Source organism: Centrocercus urophasianus, unplaced genomic scaffold (assembly GCF_019232065.1).
Source record: "Centrocercus urophasianus isolate 14NV4802_14NV808 unplaced genomic scaffold, USGS_Curo_1.0 seq_10, whole genome shotgun sequence".
Lineage (NCBI taxonomy): Eukaryota > Metazoa > Chordata > Aves > Galliformes > Phasianidae > Centrocercus > Centrocercus urophasianus.
Window position 1 is genome coordinate 84,900,005 of NW_024884142.1, and position 26,819 is coordinate 84,926,823.

General features: G+C 38.8%; 1 long non-coding RNA gene across 1 annotated transcript; it reads right to left on the minus strand.

Annotated features, from left to right (window-relative positions):
* Nucleotides 1-836: 836 nt before the first annotated feature.
* Nucleotides 837-26,819, minus strand: LOC122161685. Its single transcript, XR_006169250.1, has 3 exons — nucleotides 26,763-26,819; nucleotides 25,854-25,944; nucleotides 837-2,285 (listed from the first exon to the last, which is right to left on the minus strand). It is a non-coding gene; the product is annotated as an uncharacterized LOC122161685 (long non-coding RNA).

The window sequence follows — 26,819 nt, forward strand, 5'->3', positions numbered from 1 at the left end:
GAAAATGAAATATACCAGCTACTTGGAATTAACAGACCCATCTAAGAACCTAAAACATATTTGATGAAGAAAAGAACTTTGATCATATCTATATTTATTTTTAAAGAAAATGGTGACCTGTTCTTGTCCCAGCTCTGGGAAGGACACCACAACATTCATTGTCTTTATAATCACAGTGAAAGCAGAACCACTTTTTGTGGTTAAGTGGAATTTTTTTTCTTGCATTTAAGTAACTTCAGTCAACCAAGTATTGCAAGCTGATGGTACATAGAGCATAAGCAGAACCAGGCTCCTGCTGTCTTTCAGAGTAAAACAATTCTTAGAGGCTGTCAGAAAAGAACATTTTCAGTAAATTTATACTGTTCTGCAAGGTGCTGTCACAGGAACTGTTCAACTTCTTGAACATTAGATTTTAGCAAAGATGTTATCAAAGTGCTCTATGTGCAAAGTAGCCCTGAGAGCATCCCCATTTCTTCCATTTCTTCGACTACTTGCCTTACATTCTCCAGTGATAAAGCAGGACTGCCCTCCCAAAACATACAGCCCATCACAACCAGAAAATTTGCCAGAACATATAGGATAAGATCTACCTGAAATTTCTATCTCAAACAGCTAAGAAGAAAAACATGTTGGCCAAAAAACAAGCAGCATCTGAGAAAAAAAGCTTCTCATATATCAAAGCTCCTGTCATAAAATACCATGTGACACTGGTGTGAATATTTGTTATACTTATTCATTCCAACAATTCTTCATTATCCTAAAAATGTAAATGAGTTTTCTTTAGGAAAAAAGATAAAGACACCTCCTTTTCTTTTTGTACCTCCTATTATAAAACGTGCTTTTTATGAGATCTAAGGTGGTGATACGCTTCTTAAGACTTATGTTGAGAGTGTCCAGTGTGGATTGTAAGGTCCTGGGGTCAGACTAAAAATGTTGTCAATTATCCTTAAAGTCTGTACTCTTATCCTAAAAGTACAGACTAGGTGAGACCTACACATAGTGTATGGGGCAGTGGCCTCTTGGCCTCTAGGATTTTCGTAAGAATGTGATTCCACGTTTCATGTGGCTATGTACTAGTGAATGGAATGTTTAAATAAACAGCAAATTGAGTCACTTAGCCCTGAATCAACAAATACAGTGTCCCAAAAGGGATTCCCCACAGTTTATAGGCATGTGTTGTGGAAGACTCATATTCAGTTGATTTCATGAGGCTCTGAGTTGAATACTAGTAACAGAGCAAGCAAACTCCTCCCTTAGTGAATTCACAAGGCACTCCAGCTCTAGCTGCTCAAAATCACAGGGAGAGCTTTAATTCCATGGTAGATCATCTAGACAGCTAAGCAACATGCACATAATAAGATCCTTTCCTCGAGTCAGCAGTATCTGAGAACAAGTCTTACCCTTTTCTTTAGCAAGAGAATATATTCTTAATATTCTTGATGATCAAAACATCCTCCTCCCTGTGTAGCTAATTATGTGCTTACTATTCATGAGTTAGTCACAGGAGAAAAATGAAAGGCAAGAATTTTATTGAAACTTTTGTATCTTCCCCCTTTTTTAAAATAGGCCATGAAACAAGTCTAGACAAGAACTCTATGTTGCTATGTTATAGCATAAATATTACAATTATACATTTGATCTTTGTATCATAATGGGTCAGATGCTCATTCTATACACTAAGGGAAAGTTCTATCAGCCTTTCTCAGCTGCCCAACTATTCACTTATTTTCAAAGCAAAAGGAGAAGCTGTTTCTGACTGAGGAATATGAACCTTACTTACCCCACTGGAAATTTTGCAAAGGTCATCTGCTTTTCTTTTTGAGTTAAAAAAAAAAAAAAAGAAAAAAAAAAGAAAAAGAAAAAAAATAGTTCAGAAGGTACTTTGCCTTCTGTGATTTAAGTTTGTGATCATTTATCATCATGCCAAGTCAGTTTGTCTTTTAAAGGAAGCTTTCCAGAAAGAAAATGGATGACTTATGAATTAGGACATGAAGAACTTTTCCTGCTGCCAAAGCTAGCCACAAAGTAGTTCAAATGCCATTGCCTTGATGGTGTGTTTCTGCCTGGCTGTCAGGCAGTACACAGATATAATTGGAACCCACCAGGAAAGTACAGTTTCTGGAAAATTGAGAAGTTTCATAAGAACAAATTCAAATCTTCAGATTGAGTGAAGTGGAACTGAAGCACTTCAGTTGGTACCATTATGCTGAACTTCAGGTCCCATGAGCAAACAGTGTTTGTTACTTCAAAGAAAGAAAGATGGGTTCAGGATGTAGAGTGCTGGGCTTTCAAAAAAAAAAAAAAAAAAAAAAAATTAAGTTTACAAGGCAAAACAAATATTTCTTATTGATTTGAAACAAGTCAGCTAAATATTAGTCATATGGTAATCTAAGCCAGGCCTTGTAAGATGGTGCTGGTTAGGTCATGGCTGGAAGAACCAAAAGGATTTGACCTACAATATTATAATTGAAAATAGTATTTACAGTGTAACATGTACTTAAACATCTGAAATACAACTTTCATGCAAAAAAGACAACACATGTGAGGGAAATAAGCATTTTAGTCATTTAGAAAATGAATCTTCCCACACTTACTGCAAAGCCTTCAGAGCTCTCCTGGAGAATGCATGCTGTCTCTGTGAAAAACCTTAATGGCACCACAATAGTAAATGCACATTAAGAATCACCCACCTCATATGTATTACCTTTCCATGAGGTGAACTGTTTCTCCAATGACTATAGATTATGACTGGAATAACATTTCCTGGCAGTGCCATGAGCATCAGATCTGGCCTGTGGTGTTTTTCCTTATGTAGTCTGGGAGAAAGGGAACTTGATGCTTTCCTGGGAGTCTCAGGAAGAGCTTTCATCATGCTTACCTGGTCTAGCACATCTAGAGCACTAGGTAGAAACAACTGAGTCCTTTGAGGACACCAAAGATGGTTATGAGACCATACAGCAGATGAAATGAAAGCGATGGGCACGCTGGTATCTTTCGCTTTGATAGTCATGGTGAGAACTCACTTCTGAGTTCTAGTTCCTTTCTGTTTAAAATCCCTTCATCCTGCTTTCCTTATTTTTTTTTTCTTCCTCTCCTTTGCCTTTGTTCCCTATTTTTCTTCTTTTCTCTCACTCTATCACTGCTGTTTCCCTGTAGAAAACCTCTTACCCTGTTTCTTGTTGTATTCTTATGTATCCTGTCTTGCCCTTCAGTTCTACTTTCAATTTCCCTTTCTTCACCCTGTAAAACAATCCCCCTAAGTTTAAACTGAATTTGTTACCTCTTTCTGGTTGAAATGTGTATAAACAGAGAATATTAGGATGTTATAATCACAAAATAATCAAGAAAGTTAGGCAAAACAGACTACGATAACAAAAGAGAAGGCTTACCCCATCCTGGGCTCACTCACAAAACACCAGTGAAGGCAATCTCCAAATGAGATCCTTCCCTGCTGGTAGCCAGCTCTTAAATAGGTCTAGGAGGGCTGGAGCCAGGCTCCATCCCTTCTGGCAACACAGGTGAATTGCCTTCACCTGTGCTCCTCTGGCTGACTCATGGCTCACCTCAGGTGATCAATCAGAGGTTCAGGCCGTGACTCAGCAGTTCCTATACAAAAGGATTTATTAAAAATTGCTGTAGTTTATGTCAACCATCTTTAACAAAAATGGCTTTTTATTTCATATCAGTTCAGATACTGACTAGTGCTCATGGCTTTTTTCCCTTTATTGGATTTGACATAAAAATCTACACTGAGGTCTTTGCAAGCATTTATTTTCCCTTTTGTACAAAATGTAGAATACAATAATTTTGCCAGTAGCTTTTGTGATCAGTAAAGTATTTGTACAGCCTAGTTTATTTTTCTAAGCAAAAGAGGTGGGGCTTGAATGTTTCAGGGAACTCATTCTACCTCTCCTCACAGTTTTCCTGCAGTCTCAGATGGATGGCTTCAGTTTTACCCAAAGGAGCCATCACTGAGCAGGACAGGTTGCATAGGTGCACAGAGCATGCTTCTCCTTCACTGTTAATTTTAGGGCTTCCCAGCAGGGCTCAATAAAAAACTCACCAGGCCCATGAGTTTCCCCTGCTGCACAGATATAAAATACGTCCCCCTTGGCTGAGACAAAAACACATTATTTTCCCACAGATAATGAAGGGAAAAGGTTTCTTACAGCACTGCTGGGGCACACTTGGCTCTCCAGGGAAGTCTGCACTCTGGAGCAAAATAGTGTGATGTAACATTTACCACCCTACTAATAAAAGGCAACCAGGAAATGCTGTGATTGAGTGAAATATCACAGTTAAGCCAGAGTGCAAGTGGAAGGTCACGGTGTGGCTCCAGGCTGTGCTGGAACTGGGGTTAGCAGCTATGGTGGTTGAGTAGAAGAAGCTTGAGCTTTGCATGCCTGTAACACAAGGCTGAACATTGCAAAGGCAGGCAGCTACTGGGGTCAGCATACTCACCTCTTGGAAAGGTGCATCTGGGCTCACACCTGCTACTGGTAGGTGTGAGAAGCTATGGATCTGCTGGGGTACTAGACTTCTCCACCTTCTCCTGTTCAGAGTTGTACTGCTTTTTTTTCTTGGACACATGGCAAAACCACAGTCTTGGCTCTCCTAGCTTTACCTGTAACTGAATCTAAAGGCATCCTTTCTCTTCTGAGGGCTGTGTAGCATATGTTCAGGCTTCTGCTGTGGAAGGTTGTGCAAACAACAACAGGAGATGGAGACAAAATCTTACACAGCACATTGCATACAGTCATACAGTTCTCCTCATCAGCTGATAAATAGCTCCGGTTTCTAAACTGATAGCATTCTGTAACTGAAAGGATCAGAAAAGACCTTACTGCTCTCTCCCATTAAGGATGCATTGAGGTGGGTGTTGTCTTATTTTCCCAGGTAACAGTGATACAGTAACACCCAATGGCCTTAAGCTGCACCAGGGAAGGTTCAAGTTGGATTTTAGGAAAAATTTCTTCAGAGAAAGAGCAGTGAGACAATGGGACAGGCTGCCCAGGAAGGTGGTGGAGTCACTGTCCCTGGAGGCATTCAAGAACCATGGAGATGTAGCACTGAGGGATGTGGTCAGTGGGCATGGTGGGGAAGGGCTGACAATTGGACTAGATGGTTTTACAGGTCTTCTCCAACCTTAATGATTCTATGATTCTGTGATTTGAAAATGAATATTCCCAACAATTGCAATAACCTACTGTGTTACTTACTAAAGATTTCTGCATTTATACTCATAAAAAGACTTTCTATCCTGGCCTTTGAGCACAGGTCATGGCATACAACAACGTATCAGGAACTACAGTGGATCATCACCAAAAATCACTGATTTTTGAACCTGAAAGGGACATTTTTCCATCCACTTGTGAAAACAGACTGAATGTATTGATGTATAGGTAAAAAGTGCTCTTCTCAGCACCCAGTTTCTCCCTTGTTGATGGTTCTTAAACAGAAAATAGTAATTTATTTGTTAGTAAGTATTGCTGGCAGATATTTTTGCAGGCCATTTGTGTGTCCAACATTGGGACAAAACAAGTCCCAGTAGAAAAAGTAACCCTTTGGGGATTATTAAAAATAAAGGCTCCCTTCATTCTATTATATGCCAACACTCAGCATTTCAGCACAGAAATTTCACTTTTTATTTAAAAAGCCAAACCATGATCTTTTTCATCCCTTTCATGTATAGAAAGCAATACATATATTTTTTATTTTGTGAAGGGCATAATTTAAGTTTCTGTATGTGGATTTTTTTTACTAATTGAACTTCATCAGACTAGCACAGTTCATGTATTTTTAGTGCTTAGCATCACAATTTCCTAACTCTAATACAGTTAATGATCTGATATGAAGAAATGTCTTCCTGATGTACACCTGGTAGAAAATGCAATAAAAACAAACCCTGCCTTATCTAAACACCAGCCTCTGAAGTCTAAGGGAAATACTTATTTTAGATGATCTTCAAGAGTTTCTTTCCTCATTCTGTGTACAAATGCTCTGTAGTGTTACTATGCATATTTAAAAGATATTTATCCTAGCATCTCACGTCTTTTTGTCCTATTTGGAATATTCCTACAGGCCAAGACTCTGGGCACACTGGCACATGTTTTAGTTTTTACTTCTTTCAAAATTCTGCCCCTTCCGCAGGTGCTACAACTAGCCATCCACTTTGATGAGCCCAAATTCACTTGCAGACCTAGTGTCAGCTCTCTTGGTTTTAGAAGAGTCCTTCCAGGCCTTTTGGGATATGACATTTTCATCTGTTGTCTTGCAAAATCAAATGAGAAGTGGAACAATGTAGGCCATTGCCAACTTCTGCTGAGTGCTGCATGGGCAGCAGGCTGTTGCATGTGTTTTCCCTCTGTCGTTCCCAAAAAATCCCAAACAGAGCCTCTGAAGTGCATCCATTCAGATGAGTCAACAGGCTTCTGTGAGCAGTGCTGTCAGTGTCCTGATGGCAGGATTGGATGGGCCAATGCCTGCAGACAGCACGAACTGAAGTGGGCTATGTAGAGAGGGGTTACTTGTTAACACCACTGAAGTCACACACAGAGAATTTTGTTTATAAAGTGAATTCCATAGGTACAAGTCATCAGGAGGAGAAAAAGCCCCATGGACAATATTATATAATCCAGAAAAATTTACTAATAGGGGATTTTCCAGTGGAAGAAACCTTACATCATGCTTAAGCAAGTAAAAATAAATCTGGCACTTGTATTTGTTCTAAATACAAGAGGAATCTTGATGAACTACCAGTTATGTTTTTTGGCTAATTATTAGTCATGCTGAGCACTGTGATGTTAGTTGCAAACTTATTCCATAGCTGCATCCTAACTTCAATATTAAAGTAACATAGACATTCAAAACCAGGTTCTATGTAAGGCTCACTGTTTCCAGAGAACAATGCATTTTCCTTTCCTAATTATTCCTCATGTTTTAGCCATTATTGAATATCTCATGACTTTCTTCAGAGAATAGAATAGCAGTGTGATTTGAAAACAAGCAAGTTACATACAAAGTGAAAAGAATCAGAGTAATGTCAGGTTTTTACAACTCTCCCATTCAACTTCAGCATGTCAGATGCCTTTTAAAAGCTTTCTTATATTTGAAAAACAAACAATGACATTCACTGCATTTTGAGTTTGAAGGTCAATAGTGAAAGATATGATCTAGAGTTAGCAGCTCACTTTTTTTTAATAGCACAGAAAATGCAAAACTTAAGCACTATGTTTATGATAGAATGAAGCTAAAAGAGGCAGAGATTGAAAAGGATCCAAAGTGTGATTGAAAAAGCAAACTCTGGCCTTAAGAATAAGGTAACAGGTAAGATATCTGTTGTCTGTAAAGAAAACCTTTATTTTTGAAGAAAAACGTAGACTGTATGGCAAGCCTGTTACTTTTGGTAAAAAAGGAATATTCAAGCAGATGATGTGCTTCTAATAACTCACAGCATGTCACTGTGTCTGTGAGGTGCATGATGAGGTAGTCACAACTTTCCATGGCTGAACAGCAGAATTATCTAGAGATGAAAGTAAATTTGAGTTTGGCAAAGCATTACTGACTCCTTTTATTTTACAAAGCCTTCCATCTGAATTAATTCCTTCTGAACAAACCCAAGTTTGTGGCAGAAAGTGATCATTTGCACAAAAAAGGAAGTCTTATGAAATTCTGCTCCACAGCAAGCCAAACCAAGGTGGGTTCACTTGGGTGTCAATTACAGATTGTATGTGCTGATCTTATACCCAAGATAAGTTATAGCAGCTTAGACCAACTGGCTATGATTCCTGAAGGGCTAGATAAGAATGAAGGAAGCACAGATGTTCCTTTTCCATCACACATCTTTTGCTGGGGGTGGACAGTGCATCGTATAGAATTTGGCCAGTACTTGTTGCAGCTGTCTACATTTGGCTATTCCCTTTCTCTCCACCCCCACATTCTTCCCTTTCCAAGTAGCAAATGGAGCATCTCAGCAAAATAGCTGACCTGAAAAGTCCACATCAGGTACAGGGGTTTCCTACTGGGGCTGGTCATTCCTCTACTGCTTTCACCTTTGCCAGAGGCATTTGCCAAAGGAAATAATTCCTGTCTCATGTGAATTCCCTTTTCTACACTCAGTCTTGGCATTGCTAGCATCTTAACCACTTCTTTCAGCTGGGAGAGAATCAGCTCAGCTCCCGTAATTCTCAAAATTGCTCCAGATTTCTTGAAAAAATGGGCTGCCGTTAGAGCTGCTATTTCCAGGCAAACAGAAGTGGCAAATCATCTCCACTGAGTGCATTCTAGCTACTAGGCTAACTTAAAAATGAAAATAGGAAATATGATTATATCATGCTTTTGTCATGTCCCAAGAGGAAGGACTGGGTACAATGTGGGTCTTTTCACAAGCACACCATATCTGTACCCTGTAGCAGAAACTTGGAGAAGACACACCAATGGCATACAGCCTCACAAGAGGATATCTTCCATACGCTGGTGATGAGACAATCGGTTTTAAGAAAACAGGCCTCCTCTGTAAGGATCTATTTGTAGATGCAACTCCAGGAATGGCACCAAGGTCTCCCTGCAGTTTCCTATACCCTGTGCTTTAGTGTAGAAGCTTTTTTGTCACCTATGTTCTGCTTGAAGATTTCACTCTCAGTTGAAATGGTTAACTGTAAGTTAAAAGCTAGTGGTCTTTATACAACTTGACTAGTTTAGGTTGCTGGGAAGAGGAATGTCATCATAGTTGGTCTTTCATTGAATCATACAATCATAGAATCACCAAGGTTAGAAAAGACCTCCAAAATCATCAAGTCCAACCATCTGCCAGCCAACAATATTTCCCCACTAAACCATGTCCCTTAATACAACATCTAAATGTTTCTTGAACAAAAGTGTAAATTTTGAACATGATTTTTCCTTTCCTCTTCTATCTAATACCACTAAAAGGAATAAGTGGGGGCAGTGTGAGGGCGCTCTTGTAAAAAGTGAACAGTTAGGACTGTAGCCTCTCAGCTGATGTTAGGCATAAGACTTTATTTTTCATTTCTTTTCTTTTTTAAACCCAGACTGGTTTCATTGGGATGCCCACTAGGGAAAATATATATATATATTAACATATAACTTCTTCAAATATCAAATGGAAACACTGACATGGCAAAGGCAGTGCCACTCACTAGTTTTTTCCAGAGCTGAGCTGGGCCTTAATATCACCTCACTTTGGCATATTTTCAGAGCAAACAGAATAGAGTTAAGGATCTCCACTGACCATCTTTTGATGCTAAGTCAGAATATGTTCAGTTCAAGCCAAAGAGCATGCCATCAGGGGACATAATGCAAAAGTCAATAAAGCAGCCACTTAAAGCTAACTGGCTCAGTGAGAACAATTGGTTTTGGAATTGTGAACTGCACAATTGAAAAAAATATACTTGTACTGCAGAGCCTAGCACTGAAAACCGATGTATAATATCTCACCAGCGGAATATGAAAGGAAAAATTCTGTCTTGGATGGAATGTGTGGGAAGTTTATGCCTCCGAATTTGCCTCTGAATCTTGAATATTCATTCCCCCTGACCTTTCTATGCAGTGCATGTTCCAGAATTTGGAATCTGATTCCACATCAATCTAACTTTTTTCTTTAATAGTTTGATACATTTGTAAAATAGGAGTGTTATCTTCCAGTTTGGATTTTCTTCATAAAAGCTTTCACACGTTCTTTTTTCTTGCTGACCTTTGGCTTTGGGTGATGATGCCAATAACCTTTCTGCCAACTTACTGATGTAAAAGGGGAAAAATAGGGGGAATGCAATACTACTGTCCTAGCAATTGGATCCAGCTGGCTTCCTCAAATAGATTCAGCCATGGGGGGGAGGGGGAGTGGACAAAAAAAGAAAAATACATGATTTCCAAAGGTTTTGTGCACCAATAACTTTCATGCATTTGAACTAAGTGTTCTCCATGTTTGAAAATCAGTCCTAGGAGTGGAATTATTCTGTACCAGTAACATAAATGGGATAGCTATTGCTGACTCCCTAGTTCATCCCCTCATGTTTTTCATGATATATTGAATGTTGGGATATAAGGTATGTTTTTTGTAACCGTATTTCCTAAAACTCCCTTCCTGATTACTCCTCTTTATCTCATTCATTCTTGCTTTCTCCCTATGTTGTTTTCAGACACTGAACCTGATACCTGTGGGGAAACTAAAATCCTGAAGTCATGGGACCCTAAATTTTATAAGATGTATGTGAAATTACTGTGGCTTCAGCTCATTCTTTTCACCATCTGGAGCAGCTCTTGTTGTTTTGGCAAAGACCTATGTTAGCTGAAATTGCAAAGTTTGTTTCATACAACATGCATACTGGAATGAGCATCACTGGGAAATAACTGCAAGGTTCTCTAGAGAGAATCTGGTGACCTAGACACAAAATTTTTCCTTATCTATTGTCACCTATCAGAACTTCTCTCTGAAGTGCTCAGCTGCATCATTTCTGTCCTGGCTTCCAAAGGCAGGCACTGTCAAAGAGCTTAGTCTGGGCAGAGAAAATAAGACACCAAATGAGGCTTGATTCTGCTGATTCAGAATGTAGCAGCAGACAGCCTGAGAGTTTTTAGCCCTGCTGCATGTTCTGCAATTCTCTTAGAGTAGGCTTTATTTATTAAGAGCAAGGAACATGCCCAAAGTTGGATGGCATCAGAAGTATCTGGGTTTACTGAAGGGAGAAGCACACACAAATGCATTGTCTTTCTCAGGACAGCTGCAAGACTGCCACCCTAAGGCCAGAGAGGTGCACGATAGGATCATTTCATTCCCCTCAAAGCTCACAAAATTATCAGTGATGCTTTGATCTTCACAGAACTTTGGGTCTTCTTTTAGAAGGACAGTACTTTATTTTCAAAAGCAAGTTGGAATGCTGAGCACATAGTAAAAAGCAGAACAAGGCAGAATCTGTGCTCAAAATAGCATGATAAGGAAGCCACAGAGCCATGGGACCATAGCTCCTGTGCACACACTACCCGGACACCCTGTGTGCATTTGCCTCTGCCCCCGAAAGGGCAAGCACTCTTTACCTAAAAAGTATGCCTTAGGGTTATATTGATTGCCCAAAATTCAGGTTCAACAATGTCACCATTCCCAAGCTTTACAAGGTACCTGGCTATATCTTGGAAAACTTAGGAGTTTGAGTTAAAATGATGAAACGGGAGCTACTATGAAAGATTATTTTCAATTTATTTACCCTCTGATGGCAAGTTCACTCCACAGGTTTTCCTTCTGAGCCTCGTGCTCAGTGTATCACCTCTACCTGCCTCCCTTATTGCCCTACTCCTGGTGGGATGCAGAACTGGGATGTGGAAGAACCAGGGCTGTGGAGTTCCAGAATATCACAGGTTGTGTAGATGCCTAATTTCCAAGTTAAATCTGGGTGAGTGGAGAGGGTGTTTCATTGAATTGCTGGGGATATTTTTGGTCAAATTTCTGTTGCAGGAGAAAATGTTGCTTCATAAGCTTTAATTTTAGGTCTTACTTGACACTCACTGAAGACAAAGGAAGTTCACCCACAGATTTTAGCCCTACCTTTTATTTGCTTCAGAGCACACTATCCTTTCTCTTCAGTTTGGTCCAGGTGGGTACGATGTGACTGTGCTCTTTGCCAGATCCCCCATTTCTAATCCTTTCTGTCTGCATCCAGTATTTTATTCTGTTAGAATTTCACCATAACTGAAAACTAAATAATTACGTCATGCTGCAACTAATGCCTCCTATTTATTTCCATGGAAATTACAACCATTACAAAGAGGACAATAACACTGTTTGATTGAACAAATTCTCAGCTACAAAGTACTGCTTTTCAATATAGTCAACACCATAGCTATGCATTTTCACCAGCAATGAGCAAGAGCCTGCATGCTGCCTTCATAAAAATTTGCTACTGCCACCATCACCACTGCTGAGCTGAACCACCCACCACCCTGCTGTGCTCACTATTCAGGCTCCATAAATGTTCACCAAGTGCTGATGGACATCAGTGAGTGCCATTTTTTCCACATGGAGGAATTCAGTGACACCCTTTTGGTTCATATCCAAATCACTTCCATATCAGGCACCAACCTCTCACATAGCCCTTCTGCTGCCATCTACTACATGGCAACAAAATATAAGCAGACAGTGGAGGGAAGGTTCAGCTTTTACTGCTATCCCATCAGCATCCAGCTATCATGTTGTGGGCCAATAGAATAATATTGGAGGCATTATTTTCAGAGCATCCCTCATACTATCGTGCAAAGCCTTTCTTAGCTGAGCTCCCCTTCAGTGCCTGATTTCTTTAAATGTTCCAAAAAGAATGAAGATAAAACTGTTATTTCAGGAGGAAAAGAAGAGAGAAGGAATATTCTCTTTTAGTTCGGCTTTATGATGTTTTGTGAGTGTACTCTTATAGGTTTAATTATTATTTAGCATCAATTGCTTTCAGTGTGGGGATCTCATCAAGCTATTATGTTGGATAATTGAAGTTTTCATTTTGTTTCTCAGACCAGGCAAGTCCTTTTCTTTCCCATTTTCCATGCTCCCACGTCAGCCTCTCAACCCATGAGCCTCACAGCAGTTGGAATCAAACTGCAATTTAACATAACACGTATATGTGCTGTTGTTCGCACTGCACGAGGTAATTTTAAAAGGTCAAAGCAGCTGGATTCCATTAGAGAAAAGCAGGGAACTCAAAATAGACTTTGTAAATATATTTTTTGAGGAATTCAGGCAGCTGCCTTAGGCACCCTTGGGCCTTGTTGTTTCAGAGATCTTTAGTATCAGATTAACTCAGAAATTACTAAATTGCTCCCCTTCCTCCTCCACAAGAAAAATTTCCTTTGCATGAACATTAAGAAACAGTCAAAAGCAGAGATATTTCTGCCTTTACATTTTTAATAATACATTTTATTGCAATCAGTACTAAATCAAGAAAACTCTCTTCCATATGTGTTCAAGAACAATTTCCATTTTTTCTGCACACATGACATTTGTTTTACAGTGCTGCAGTTTACAAATCAAATAGTTTCTCACAGAGATAGTATGTTTTTATTCCATTTGTTCTATTTCAAATAGTCCAAAAGGCTGTGGTTTTGTCATTAAAAGTCCAATTGGCAGATATATACGGAAAGTTTATGTTTTCCAGCTGGGCAACTACCAGTTACACATACTCATTATTATTCATATTAGAATTATAGTGTTATCATGGCTGTGGAGGATAATTTTATGTGGATTACACAGTCAAAATTCTGTGATCAACAGCAGATATTGTCCTAAAATCATTGGAACTTAATTCTCCTTAAGATCTGAAGACATTTAGATATAGATCTGAGCCTCCTGACTTGACCTTTCCTTTAGGATGAAGCTAACGGCAACCCTGACTCTGACTTTTGGAATAAACTAATTGTTTTAAACTCCTTTCTTCAGAAGGAATATCCTCAGTTTGGAATATCTTGTTAAGAAGGGCCAACTGCAGTTCATTTCTCCTATAGTACTTTGGTCTCCCTGTAATTTTATAGACTGTACTGAAATTACTTTTGACCTACTCTGTTAATAGAGCATACTCTCAACCCTGTTGTGAATGTTTTAAATCGTGATATTATTTTGGTGGAGTTACCAATTACTATCAATTCTAGCTCCCCAAATCTTTCTTTTCCCCTCTTGCTGTAACTTTAAATGACCACACAAAGAGTACTTGCTCTTGGATAGAAATTTCTCATGCCATATTATAAATTACCAAATGAACAAGAATGTCAGACGAGAGCAGACTCTAAACTGTAACCATCCTAGTGGGTGGTACTATTACACTAGGCTAATTTATACTAAAGCTTCCGCTGACATGAGCATATTTCTGTTGTCATAGAGTACTTTATGAAGGATAACAGAACTTTTCCACTAAGTAACTTCCATAGTATTCATATCATGACCCTGTGCTATATGAAAAACATGATTGTGCAATTTTTGAGGCATAAAACCTTGAGACTCCTAGTTTTATATCTTGATTTTTTTTGTTTGCTTGTTTGTTTTTTATTTATTGTTGCAGCAAAAAAAATAAGATCTGTGATTGGACAGTTGGAAATTTTTTTATTATTGGGTAGTAAGAGCAACACCAACCAACATGAGAGAACATGAAAGCAAACTTTTTACTCCCTTGTGTATATAGGCCTATAGGCTGTTGTGCACTTAAACACTTGGCTGGAACAAGATCCTATGCAGGAGTAAACTGGGTGGATGCAGATGGATTTTTCCCTTGATTTGCAATCAGGGAGGCAAGCAGATACATCCAGCTGTTCTCATTTCCCCTAGGAAATACAGTCATCCAAGCTGAGAATATCGCCTTTTGAGACATCTCAGGGCAAAAATAAACCCTGCAGAAACAATGAGGTGGGGATCAAGCCCATCCTCAGTCAGCTCCCATGGACAGCGGCAGGAAAGTTGGAGAGCCTTGTCTGGGGAAATTAGCATCTGCAAATACACCTTGTCTTTATAAGGCAACGATTTGAAGAATTCGTAGGGATAACAATGAGGTTTGCATCACTTTAAACATTTTGCTTCCAGTTCAATGTGTTAACCTCCATTAAGTCAATCTACTGTGGATGGTGTTCTCAACTAAGAAAAATGTAAAAGACACGTTTTTGATGGTGTTCTTGGCAAATGGTTTGATTACATTCCTTGATACTCAACAGATGTCTGCAACCCACATGGCAAACAGATCCATAGAGGCAGTAGCTCACTCTTGCACTTGATACGAAGAAGTGACATATAAAAATTAATAGAAATAATCTATTATGCAAAATTCCCAAAGCTTAATACTGCACTAAATTTGATTTTCAGGATAGACAATACTGGCCATCTTAACCTATATTTTATTTAGAATTTTGCCTGAATTTTTGAAATTTCAATATGACGAAACTTTGGATTTTGAGGAATCGTACAATGAACCAGACTTCACTTATGTTTAAAAATAAGCTTCAAAATTAAACCATTGTTCAGTGCTAATGTACATTCCATGCCATGACTGTAGCTGCAGAACAGGAGAGGAAAAATAATTGGAAGTCTTTTAGTATTTTCTGAAATCTGAATTTGAAAATGTGTTTGGAATCATTTTTGTTTCTTTTTAATGAACATTACCTTATGTCATATGCATTTACTGTAACCATGAAAAATTCCAGCTGTGAATACTATTATCAGAGTTCCCCTAGAAGTCTATTCTAGTTGCTGTTGTTTTTCAAATGCAACCATAAGATAGCTGGCTGCTGGCAGTTCTTGGCTTTCGTATTGGTCCCCAGTTAAAGTTCAAGCTATAATTCTGTCACATAAGTGAGTAAAAACTTTGACTCACTCTGCTAATGGAAAGCAGTATCTTCAGTTCTTATGTGAGAAGCATTCCCTAAGCAAGACGAACAAAAGCTTTTTGTTTAAAAATATACCTTCTAACTTCCTTTTTACAGTCTTTTGTTTGTGTGTGTATACCTGCTTCTATCAACATCTAATATTGAATAAGATCCTAACGTGTAGAGTTTTCAGTGTTGATTATCAGAAACAAACACTAGTATTATACATTATAAGCACTGAGACAATTGATATTTCTTCATTGTCAAGTATCATGTCTGTGACAACTAATGAGCAGAAATGTGGTAAAAGAACCTCGAAAACTGTTTACTCAGTTTTAATATGTTTTGTTAAATAAGATTAAGGACAAAAACTTACCTAATATTTATGAAAGAGTTTTTGAAGAGTATTTTATTTTTCTCATTCTGACGGCATAAAATATGGTGCCTTCAGCTAGAAAGAAACAGTTAGGACAGGAGCAGAGACAGACTGCAGAGATATGAATTAAGGTAATTATTTCTTCAACATTCTACCTATCTTGTATTATAACACATTAATATTACTATTGTTATCCAGATACAAGAGGATTTTTCTTTCTGTCTGAGAGTGGATCCTCTTAGCAATTCAGGACCTCTTCAATTTTCATTATTATTCACACAGGATCTACTTAATGGTTGTGGAAAGAGTTCAGAAGTATTCCATTGACTTTGGAAAACATCCAAACTTTTGGAGTGTGTAATTTTTCATATATCAAGTTTAGAGGAAAAATGTAAATTTTTTGAGTATAACTTTTTGTGTATTCCAGTTGAAATGTATTTATGCAAAACAACCAGTGTATTTGCATTTAGTACATCTATGCTATTTCATGGCCAGATGTATCAGAAGTCCCCAGTACGCTAATTCTTCTCAGTACGTAGAACTTGGAGGTACTAAGCATGGTATCAAAAGGCTTAACTGTAAAGAGGAGTTATTCATTTCTATTTATCAGATTTAGAGTTGTATATGAAGAAAAGAGAGTCAATAATGGAAAAGTAGCTGCCACTTCATCAGATCGTATACATAGTCATGCTAATGCATTTCTCTGTGAGTGAGAGATGCAGAGACAGAGGAGGGCATTTTATTTTTTATGTGTAAAAGAGAGTATGGACAACCTCTCACAACTCTTGCTTGCTTTTTTGGGTAACATCTTACGGTTTTTTAAATTTATTAAAAACAGGTAATTAGATGATTTTGTTACTCTGCCTTCCACAGTCTCATACAAAAAAGAGATCTTTCCTTACACACAGCTTGCTTCTTTACAGTTATTTTTTTCTTGGATTGTTCAGAATATTGTGAAAGGACAGGACCAGATGTTCGAAGAGTTTTGTCACTACCAGCTGTTGTTCTTGATGAGCATTTGAAAAGCACGTAGGCATAATCATCAAATATCTCTACTGGAAGTCCACAAGGAATTCTTTGTTAGTAACACTGTTTTCTTCAAAATATAACAGTCCCTCATGGAATAATACTTAGGCTTTTTCTTGTGGAATGTTTGTAGTATTTGTTTTCATTCCCAGACCTAGAAAAACTGCAATTTGACCTTTTATTGTAATTTCTTGTTCTACAGTATTCCACATAGTTAAAAATACAGTGGTATAAATTAGATTAGAGCAGGCAAATATTTCATACATGTTATTTGGACATATAGCATATGTTTACGCCATATTTGGTATTTGAGGACTGCAATTATGAGCTTGACAGCACTGGCAAAGGTTCATATAAGCTTATAAATTGTAAGTGAAAGACCACCGTGTTCTTGCCATGTTCTGCCCTGAACAATGGTAATGAAAACTTCTCAGAACATACTGCTCCATCTCCTGACAGCAGAGGTCATGCAGTGGCAGCATTGGAGAAGATATCTGTCCCAATCTTGCAATGCCAAAGTCAGTGACCAGGTTGATTTCTGAGGAAGTAACAATAGATCCCAAGTTTTCCCAAGTTCTTACTCTACATTGTGGAGGAACAACCAGAAAATGGCCAGACTCACTAGGCTCTTTTGCTTATGAATTCCTTCTAGGAAAACAAAAATGCCAGTCACTAGCAAGTACTTCCATTTCTATTTGCACTATCCTGCAGTGAAGATTTTTTGCACCAGCTACCACTTTTCGTGTTGTATTCATTGTGCAAACAGCTGCCACACTTTTCTACAGATGGATCTGGCAGGTGATATGAATTCTGTGTCAGCTAACTTATTAAGTTGGTAAAGTGCCTTGGGACTGCACAAGGCAGACCATCTATAGATCTGGGATCTTATTAACACAATTTATTTTCTTTTTCCTGATCTTTGCATCCTTCTTACCTTTTTGTCTGGAAAAACATCATGACTTGGTTCTTGCTTTCTAAATACAAAAAGCCTTTTTCCTGGCATCTCCTGGCATCTAATAATTCAGGAAATGCCTCAGACTCCTTTCTTCATTAAATTTAATTATCTGGAAGTTTCTCTCTAAGGCTTGCTGTAAGCAGGCAATGCTGGGAAAGTACTTCCAATCAAGGCACTCTTCCATTTTGGAGAGTGTACTCAGTTACTCCATCTTTTTTTAAAGCAATCAAGGCTTACAGTTGTCTGGTAGACAAGTTCAAGACTTTGTGACACTGCTGGTATTTTTTTCTGTCCCTGAAATTTGCACTGAATATCAAAGCAGATCAAAATAAGTTTGAAAACACCTGTTGGTTGTAGGCCTATTAAATTCAGAGTTGATTTTAAGGTCCTGGCAGTGACTCAGCTGCCTCAGCAACTGTCTCTTTGTTCAGATCCAAAGTAAAGCTGTGGTCTGAAAGGTTGTTCATGAGAGGTTCCAGGGCTGTATTCACCAGGGACCCTGGGGATCCCTGGTTGTAGGGTTTGTTCAGGCTGGGAATCAAGCTGACACTTCCTTAAGGTTTCATTAAAAGAAACAGTGCTGTGGGACTTCCTACTGGAAATGGGCTCTCTGGGCCATGCTCTCCTTGAGGCAGACCATCTGGATGAGCATCTGGTATCCCTCTGCTAGCCATGATCTTCTATAGGAAGGAAAGGTGAAACCTACTGATGAATGAGGTGGATTGGGAATCAGGTCTCCTGAGGACTCTTCCAACAGCAGGATGCATGTGGTGTGCAAGTTCTTTTAACAGGTGCTTTCTGAACGGGAGATACAGATGGAGCCATCTGTGTTTATGTTGTCTCTTAGCTCTGCTTCTCTCTGTCACATGGATTTAATTTCCTGTACAGTGCTTACTTTAAGCCATAAAGGTTGTATCTGCATTGTTTTGGAAAAACATACTTGACAGCACTTGGGAGACCACATTCCCACTGTAACTGCATTCCCGTATCAGGGCGATTCCTACTTAGATGCTGCAACCATGTATTTGCAAAATGCTGGAACCAAATCGCATCTTCACCCTCCTCATGTGCTAGGCTGTCTTGGCTGGCCCAGGAGTCATGAGCCAAATAATTCACCCAATTGCCTCCTGTTAGACATCTACCTCTGCAGCATTGCACTGTGTCATCTCTTAATGGCTATAATTTTCAGTCAGGGAAAGCTTGCTACATGTTTTATCCAATTAGTTATTTCTGGCATGTTATTGAGACTATTTCTTAGCTGTTTTTGTTATGCTATGTATATTTCTAAGCCATCTCTGAACATTTTTCTTTCTGTACAACTTCTTTAACACTTTAGTGACTAGCAAAGATCTTGCTCCTCAGTGTCTATGGATGTATCAGTTACTACTTCAAGCTCTTCTTTATGCCAGTCTCATAGCCTCTGCAGTTAGAATTTGTAATTTAGAGGCATGCTGTATCTTTGTGTTAGTCTAAAAAGTTCCTGTGGAATAAGAGGAAGACCATTACCTCCAGAACAGAGCAAGAATGCATCTCAGGAATGGAGCTGCCCATGGGCTGCATACAAACTTACATGGCTTAGTGCAGGTGGTGTGCTTTTGCCCTGCTTACATGGATCCTGTAAATACAACAGCAAAGGTTTGTTACTTCTCCACCCTGAAAAATGCATATTTTTAATCTGAGGACAGCAATGTGAGAACTGCTTGAAATACTTTTCAACAATCCTTTATTGTTCTTAACTTTGCTGTTCAGAATTGATAAGCTTATCAAATAGAGTTCAGTGACATAGTTAAGGATGCAGAGGTCATTGTGTCTTCTGTCCAAGCTTTTTTCTGAACCATTTCAAACTTAACCTCCATTATATGTGGAAAAAATGAAGAATAAGTTAATCGCTCTGAAATGGAAATGAAAATAAAATTGGGTTTGCTTTGTATGTTTAAGCTTAACTTCTTTTCATTATTTCCAATGCTGTTTGGAAAATCTGAAGAAGTGGTCTTTCATATAATGGTATCACTGCCATAAAAGTCATCCAAATAGTCTTCAGTTTGCTTGGTTAGTTTAGGCTGTGGCAGGCATTGAAATCTGGAGTTTAAAACATGGCAAAACAACAAGAATGGATAACAAACTGTAAGCTTCTCAAATGGTAATTGGCTTACAATGACAGTTTTCTACATACTTTCATGTACCTCTTTGTGTCACATACTAACTTAGCCCTGCTGAGCTCTCCAGCTTTCAGATCTGTTCCTAACCTTAACAGGAAGCTACTAGATGTGTTATGTGTATGATGAAAACATCACATTTTAAAAAGAATCAGAAAGAGTTTGCAATGACAGGTATAAAGCTGGAGGAGACAAAGAAGAATCTATCTTTCCACGCTGTTCAACATTTCTAAAAGAATATATAAAAAGACTGCTAGTTCAAGAGCTTGGAGCTATTCTAGCTGGAGAAAGATTCAGTTCCATCATCAGAGGTTCCTCAAAAAATGTCAGCAGAGGTTCCTTTTTTTGTTGGCTCCAGCTATTTCACTTTTGCAACCCCAGCAGTGGTGATATGACAGAAGGAAAGAAGATAACCCCTACAATAAACCTCTTCTATGCCCCTCTCTTGTTGCAGTAACGCTGCTATGGCAGTGAGCTTAAAAAATATTCATTTGTCATTCTATAATTTCAAAGAAATAAGCTATACAGTGTTTGTATACTGTGAAATGTACTCAGAGAAGTTAAGGGCAGAAGTAGCGCTTAGGTCACTCAGGTCACTTAGGTCACTTGCATATCACACATCCTATAATTTCACCTAGCTGGGTCTCTTTCGAGCCAGGAGTTTGCATTCAGCCACAGAAGAGCTTTCCTTGGTTCTTTGTTCTATAGGTTAATCAGCTTTGCAGTTAACATGTCTATCTGGTCTCTAGTTTAAATTTACCTAGCTCTAAATTCCAAGCTTTCTCTAGTAGATTAACAGACCTTTTAATGCCTTATTTCCCTCTCTTGCTCTGTAAGAGAAGCTATGTGCTTTAATTGCATCATTTCTCACCAATAGGTATTATTCTTTAGCAAAATAATATTTCTGTGTCTCTTTTTGCCACAAAATTTGATCCCATTGAATATAAAAAGATTTTAATATTCTTTCCAGTAAAACATGCAGTTACCAAAATATGCTGAGCTACAGCCCATCAAAGAGCCGTCTAATTAAAGAATATAAATTACATAGCAGTTACGATATGATATGCTCAGAATAAATCTGCAGGGGGATCTAAAGCTTCATCCTTGGGCTTTTGAAGGCAATTGCTCTGCCATTTGAGCTAATGGAATATTATGCTGGGTCAGCCTAGAAGAGAGGCTTTATATCTTTGCCTCCATCTCCTTAAACAGTGTTGCCTTTCACTTTTCTAAAAGGAGAATTCTCAGCGGGGCCTTCTTTGAAACACTAACATTCTCCAAGACGTTCTCGGGAACATGATATTACCATAACTTGACACCACGTTAGAAGCTGCCCAATAAATGTTTGCAAGGCTGCAATAAACTCTGTTTCTAATAGCACGCTTCATGCTGTGCTAGCAAAGTGTAGAGGAAATGACAGACGAGAAGGCTTTATGCAGTCCTCAAGAATGACACCAGCACACCCCATAGACAGCCCCACTGTGCCAGCAGGCTCACGCTGCTGGCCTCGTAGAGCTGAGGGCAATGCCTAGTGCTCCCCAGAAGTGGGGCTGCTAAGTTCTTTCTTGTTCACAAACAAGTTTTTAGAAAGCAGGATTACAGTCTAAGGTCCTAAGAGCTCGTAGGAATCTTAAATTGCTTTCAAAGCCTCTTTGGAGAATACAGTGTGTCTATAATGAAGTCATATTCATTACTGGGCTATGCGTTTTCACTTTTTATCTCTGCATGCTGATGCTGCACAAATTCAGCTGATGTCAGCAGCTTGGTTTAGGTGTTTTGTTTCTTGATCTTAATAAGGTTCTTCATGGGCATTAGCTACAAATTTCCTTTAACACAACCAGTCTTTCTGTGATAGGTTCTTGTAACCAAGAGTCAAGATCTGCTACAGTTGTCAGTGATATATTGATTCCAGACTAAAATGCACCCATACAGAAGTTTGGAGAGCTTTTCAATGCACAAAAAGTAAAACACAAGAAAGGTAGAAGTTCAAATTCCTCTCTTCCCTTGTTTTCTTACTAATTACCTTTGTGGCCACCACTGCCTAACTTTCCTTCCACGCAAAAATCCCATCCTCATCTGACTTGGCTGAACTCTGCCTTCCTCTGATACAGTGATATATAATGCAGCTTTATGGTACAGCTATAAATAAGGCTGATTCATTTAGAGTACTTAAAATCTTGAGCATTTCAAAGAAGAAGCCATTTAATGAATCCTCCTGGGGTATATTAAAGCATGGAAATACTACGTCTGTTTTGTAAAAGGGGAACTGAGGCACTGTGAGGTTAAATGGTGACACAAGATGTCCATAGAGAAGCAAATAATTTAATGTAGATTTCTCCTGTTTTAGACCAGCGCCTAAAGCAAGAGAACATCATTCTTGCCTTGTTGCTTGGCGCTGGGAACTAAGTTGTCCTTTTCATAAATACATCTACATTTAAAAAAATTTAAAAAAAAAAGAGCAAAAAAAAAAAAAAAGAATTAAGTTACACAATTTGTATCTCTTGTGCACATTTGAACCAAATTTAATTTGTTATAAAATTAAAAATATAATCTACCTCCTATTCAAAAAAATGAAGCTTTGAAACTGAGACAGAAATTTGATCCTTTGAGCATGGCTATAATGCTTAGAAAAACATACCATACATGACTCAGTACAGTTTATCTCTGTAGCCTAAGGTATGCACCAGTCAAACGCAACTGACTCTGCTTCACATTCACACATGATAAGTTTCTGCTTCAGTAACTATGTTAAATATGTTTAAGCAATGAGACTGGTGAGGTCTGTTTTCTAGTTTGCAAAAATACCGCAGAAGTCACTCACTGTGTTTTACAAAAAAAATAAAATTACTTTAAAATAGTTTACACAGAAATAAATCATTATCATTTTCGCATAAAATTACTGTAAAGTAATTTTTGTACTAAAATATAATGACTTTTCTATGGTTTAGTTAGCTGTCTGATCATTATTAAAATCTTTGCTACTCTTCGTCTAACCAGAATTATGTCCATTCCTAACTCCAACTAAAATGAATGAAAAACAAGGAGTAATCTGCCTAGTCTATCAATAAATGTTCTGCTAGGCATCGAGTGAAACCTTTAGGTTTCTAAATCTTCCAGAAACTTCTCAACCTTTGCTTATGACAAAATTTCCAGAGTTACAAAGGGCAAAGACCAATATAGATTCCATTTAGAACTACTAAATCTTATGCAAAAGTATTTTCCAAGCAAATATATTTTGCTGTGAGTCTTTGGCAAATTTCTATTTTTAACTCTGAGCACGCATACTAATAACTAATAACTGTCATCTTCTTACACAGATCCGGAACACTAAACTCACAAAGTGGATTTAGACTCAAAATTATGGACTATCATCCAAAATGTAGGTCTGCCAGTTTCAGTGGATGTGTTTTTCTGAGAAAATTTCCCAAATATCTGATATGCTCCAAGCATACATAGTTTCGTGTAAACTACCACCAGAAGGAGTAGCTGGCAGCCTCACTGGTATTCTCCCTTTTTCCAGTGGTTAGCTCATTAAGTCCAATCCTACCCTAGATCAGCAATGGAAGAACCTGATCACCAAGCACAGAATCCCAGAATCCCAGAATCCCAGAATCCCAGAATCCCAGAATGGCGAGGGTTGGAAGGGACCTCAAGGATCATGAATCTCCAACCCCCTGCCACATGCAGGGCCACCAACCTCCACATTCAATACTAGATCAGGCTACCCAGGGCCCCATCCAATCTGGCCTTGAACACCTCCAGGGACGGGGCATCCACAGCCTCTCTGGGCAGCCTGTGCCAGCACCTCACCACTCTCTCTGTAGAGAACTTCCCCCTGACATCCAAACTAAATCTCCCCTCCCTCAACTTAAAACCATTTTCCTTGTCCTGCAGTTATCTACCCTTTCAAAGAGTTGATTCCCCTCCTGTTCATAGGCTCCTTTTAGGTATTGAAAGGCTGCAATGAAGTCCCCCCACAGCCTCCTTTTCTCCAGGCTGAACAAGCCCAGCTCCCTCAGCCTTTCTTTTTAGAGGAGATGCTCCAGTCCCCTGATCACCTTCGTGGCTCTCCTCTGGACCCTCTCCAACAGCTCCCTGTCTTTTTTGTACTGGGGACTCTAGACCTGGCCAGCGTACTGCAGATGGGGCCTCACAAGAGCAGAGTAGAGGGGGACAATCACCTCCCTGTCTCTGCTGGCCAGCCCTCTTTTGATGGAGCCCAGGATACCATTTGCCTTTCAAACCTCAAGGGCACACTGCTGTCTCATGCTAAGTTTTTCATCTATCAAGACCCCCAGGTCCTTCTCTGCAGGGCTGCTCTGAAGGACTGCTCCTTCCAGTCTGAAAAGTAGAAAACAGCCACAGCAAACACCATCATCCCTTCTTCCATTAGCCATGTTCTGTGATGGTCTGATATACCTAGCCTTCAAGTTTTAGGAAACCTGGTTTTAAGTAGTAAGGGAACAGAGACAGCTAAATCCCATAGATAGAAAGATAGAACTTCATGATATAATTTCATGGGCATGCATATGTTGTTATAAACGAAACGAATACTGGCCATTTCATTCTTGTCATTGACTTGTAGACATTCCTTTTTTTTTTTTTTTTTTTTTCAAGCAGATAACATCAGTGCACTGGGTATAAAATCTGTATTAAAATTAACCTAGCAAGGTACATTTTCAGCTGGAAAAATTCTTTAAAGTGGGTATGTTAATTTTTTTTGTTAATAGAGGGGAGCGGTGATGAGGGAGGGCATGTAAGTAAAGCAGGATTTCAGGAGTCTATCTGTATTTGATAGCAAAGCTAACTTCAGGGGGTCAACTTGTCCAGAGGAAGGTAGCTTCAGTATCGCTGCAGTTCTCAGTATTTGCCATTTGACCATAAAGAGCTTTCCTGACTTTGTATGATGAAGTTTGCAGAGCCTGCGCTTATCTATGTAAAGGCATATTTGCATGACTGAGTACAGACAACCACATGTTCACCCTGCTTAAGCCTCACACGGAGTAACTATGGCTTGGCAGCCATGGATTCATTTAATGTGTTCTTAAGTCTAGAATAACTAACCCTACATCTCAAAAGGCTGGTTTGGGTGGGAAATAGAGTCTGTTTTCATTTGGCAGTAAGGGATGAGGTGCACATAGAGTGTTATGTGTGGTTTAAAATATACTAGCATTTCACAAAATTTCTCTCCCTTAAAGGAAATCTACCTCATTTACTATGACCGCATAGCTAACACACAGGGGGGCTGCACCCTCCTTTACCTTGTTGTAGGTTTCACGCACATTCATATCCTGAGCTTCAGGCATGGAAATGTATCTACAGTACTTGTAATCCCTCTGTGTCTTCCTCATAATGTCTCTGGTTGAAAGTCTCTTCTATGCAGGAAGCCAGCACAGGTTTACGTACAGCTTAAATCCCATTTAAATTGCTATGGCTTAAAGTCCCACTGAAATAGCTCCTGGGCCTCATGCTGGCCTTCTATACAGGGATGAAATCCACTCTTATGGAATTCCTCAGCAATCCTTCCTTTTGCTTGTTGGCAGGGTAAATTAGCCTCTTCTGAATATGGCTAAGGCTGCATTTAGCCAGTGCTGGTATCAAAGTTTGCTTAATCCTTCAACACTAAAAATCATTTGTCATTAAAAATTGGCATAATTGGGAACAGAAGAAAAACAAACAAGAAAAAAAAATCTATTCTTAAGGGAGAGTCATCCCAAATGTTATCAGCACTGTGATTCTCTTCACTTTAAGAAGAATCGCAATATGACCACGACTACTGAAGAGGAATGTACCAGAAATTAGTACTGTCTCTTCAGAAGTAATTATTGCCAAAGATGATTTTGGCATGGCTGGACTCATGGGAGATGCTATTATTCTCAGAGTTCACTGAATTTAAGTCTTGGCCCTTCACTACCCTTACATTTCAACTTGTAAAATATAGGAAAAATATTTAACAAAACCTGAATATACATAAATATTCTTGTGAATGAGGTCTGTCACTTACTCATTATTTCTCCAACATCCAGATGGTGAATGATCACTTTCTGTTGTCCTTCCCTTATGAGATGATCACTGCAATCCATGGATCCATCAAACTGAAAGAAAACCATTGGCAAATAAACAGATTTCTTTTTCCATGCATGAAGAATCCACTGTGTTAATTTACGATTTGTGACTTCCTTAACAATACATTATTTTTTTATCATTTGCATACTAGTTCGCAAAAGTGGATTGGTTTTCTCATGCAGAAACACTCTTCTAAATGTCTCCTCATACACAAGTATTTTTATCTACACTCGAACATTTGCATTAGGACCATCTATACAGATCTTCAAAAGATCCTCTTTTTTATATAAGTATTAGTAGCTTAGTGACATACAGATGCCATGGGACTCAGCTGGCCAGTCTCAGGCTACAGTTAATAATGGATGAATAGTTGGAAAGAGTTATCTACGCAAGTTCAAAAATGTCAGAGAAAACCACGGAGGTTGTGCCATGAGCATTACATGATATAGACTACACAAGAAGGAAAAGAATCTTCAGTGTGAAGAAGAGTGCAGGAAAATCATGCAGCTTTGTTAGTGTTATCTGAACTTTGTCATCTCCCTCCTGCTCAACAGTCTATCAACCAGAAGCAGCCGCAGTTCCAAAGCTCCAGAGAGCACAGCATAAAGGTGATAAAAGAAAAGAATCCCAGCTCTCACAGGGAAGTGACTGTAGCACACTATGCCTCTGACTCAGCTGACCTTCCCTAGTGTTACTCTTAATGACTTGGTTTTTCTTTTTTTGTTGTTGGTTTTTTGTTTTTGTGTGTGTGTCATGTTCTTTTTTCCTTTTTGTTGGTTTTTTTTGTTTTTGGTTTTTTGTTTTTTTTTTTCCATTGAATATGTATTATCTGTTATACAATGCTCACCAAGTTTGTTATGTAAAATTCTAGAGATAAAACCTCAGTCTGGGGCCCCCCTCTGAA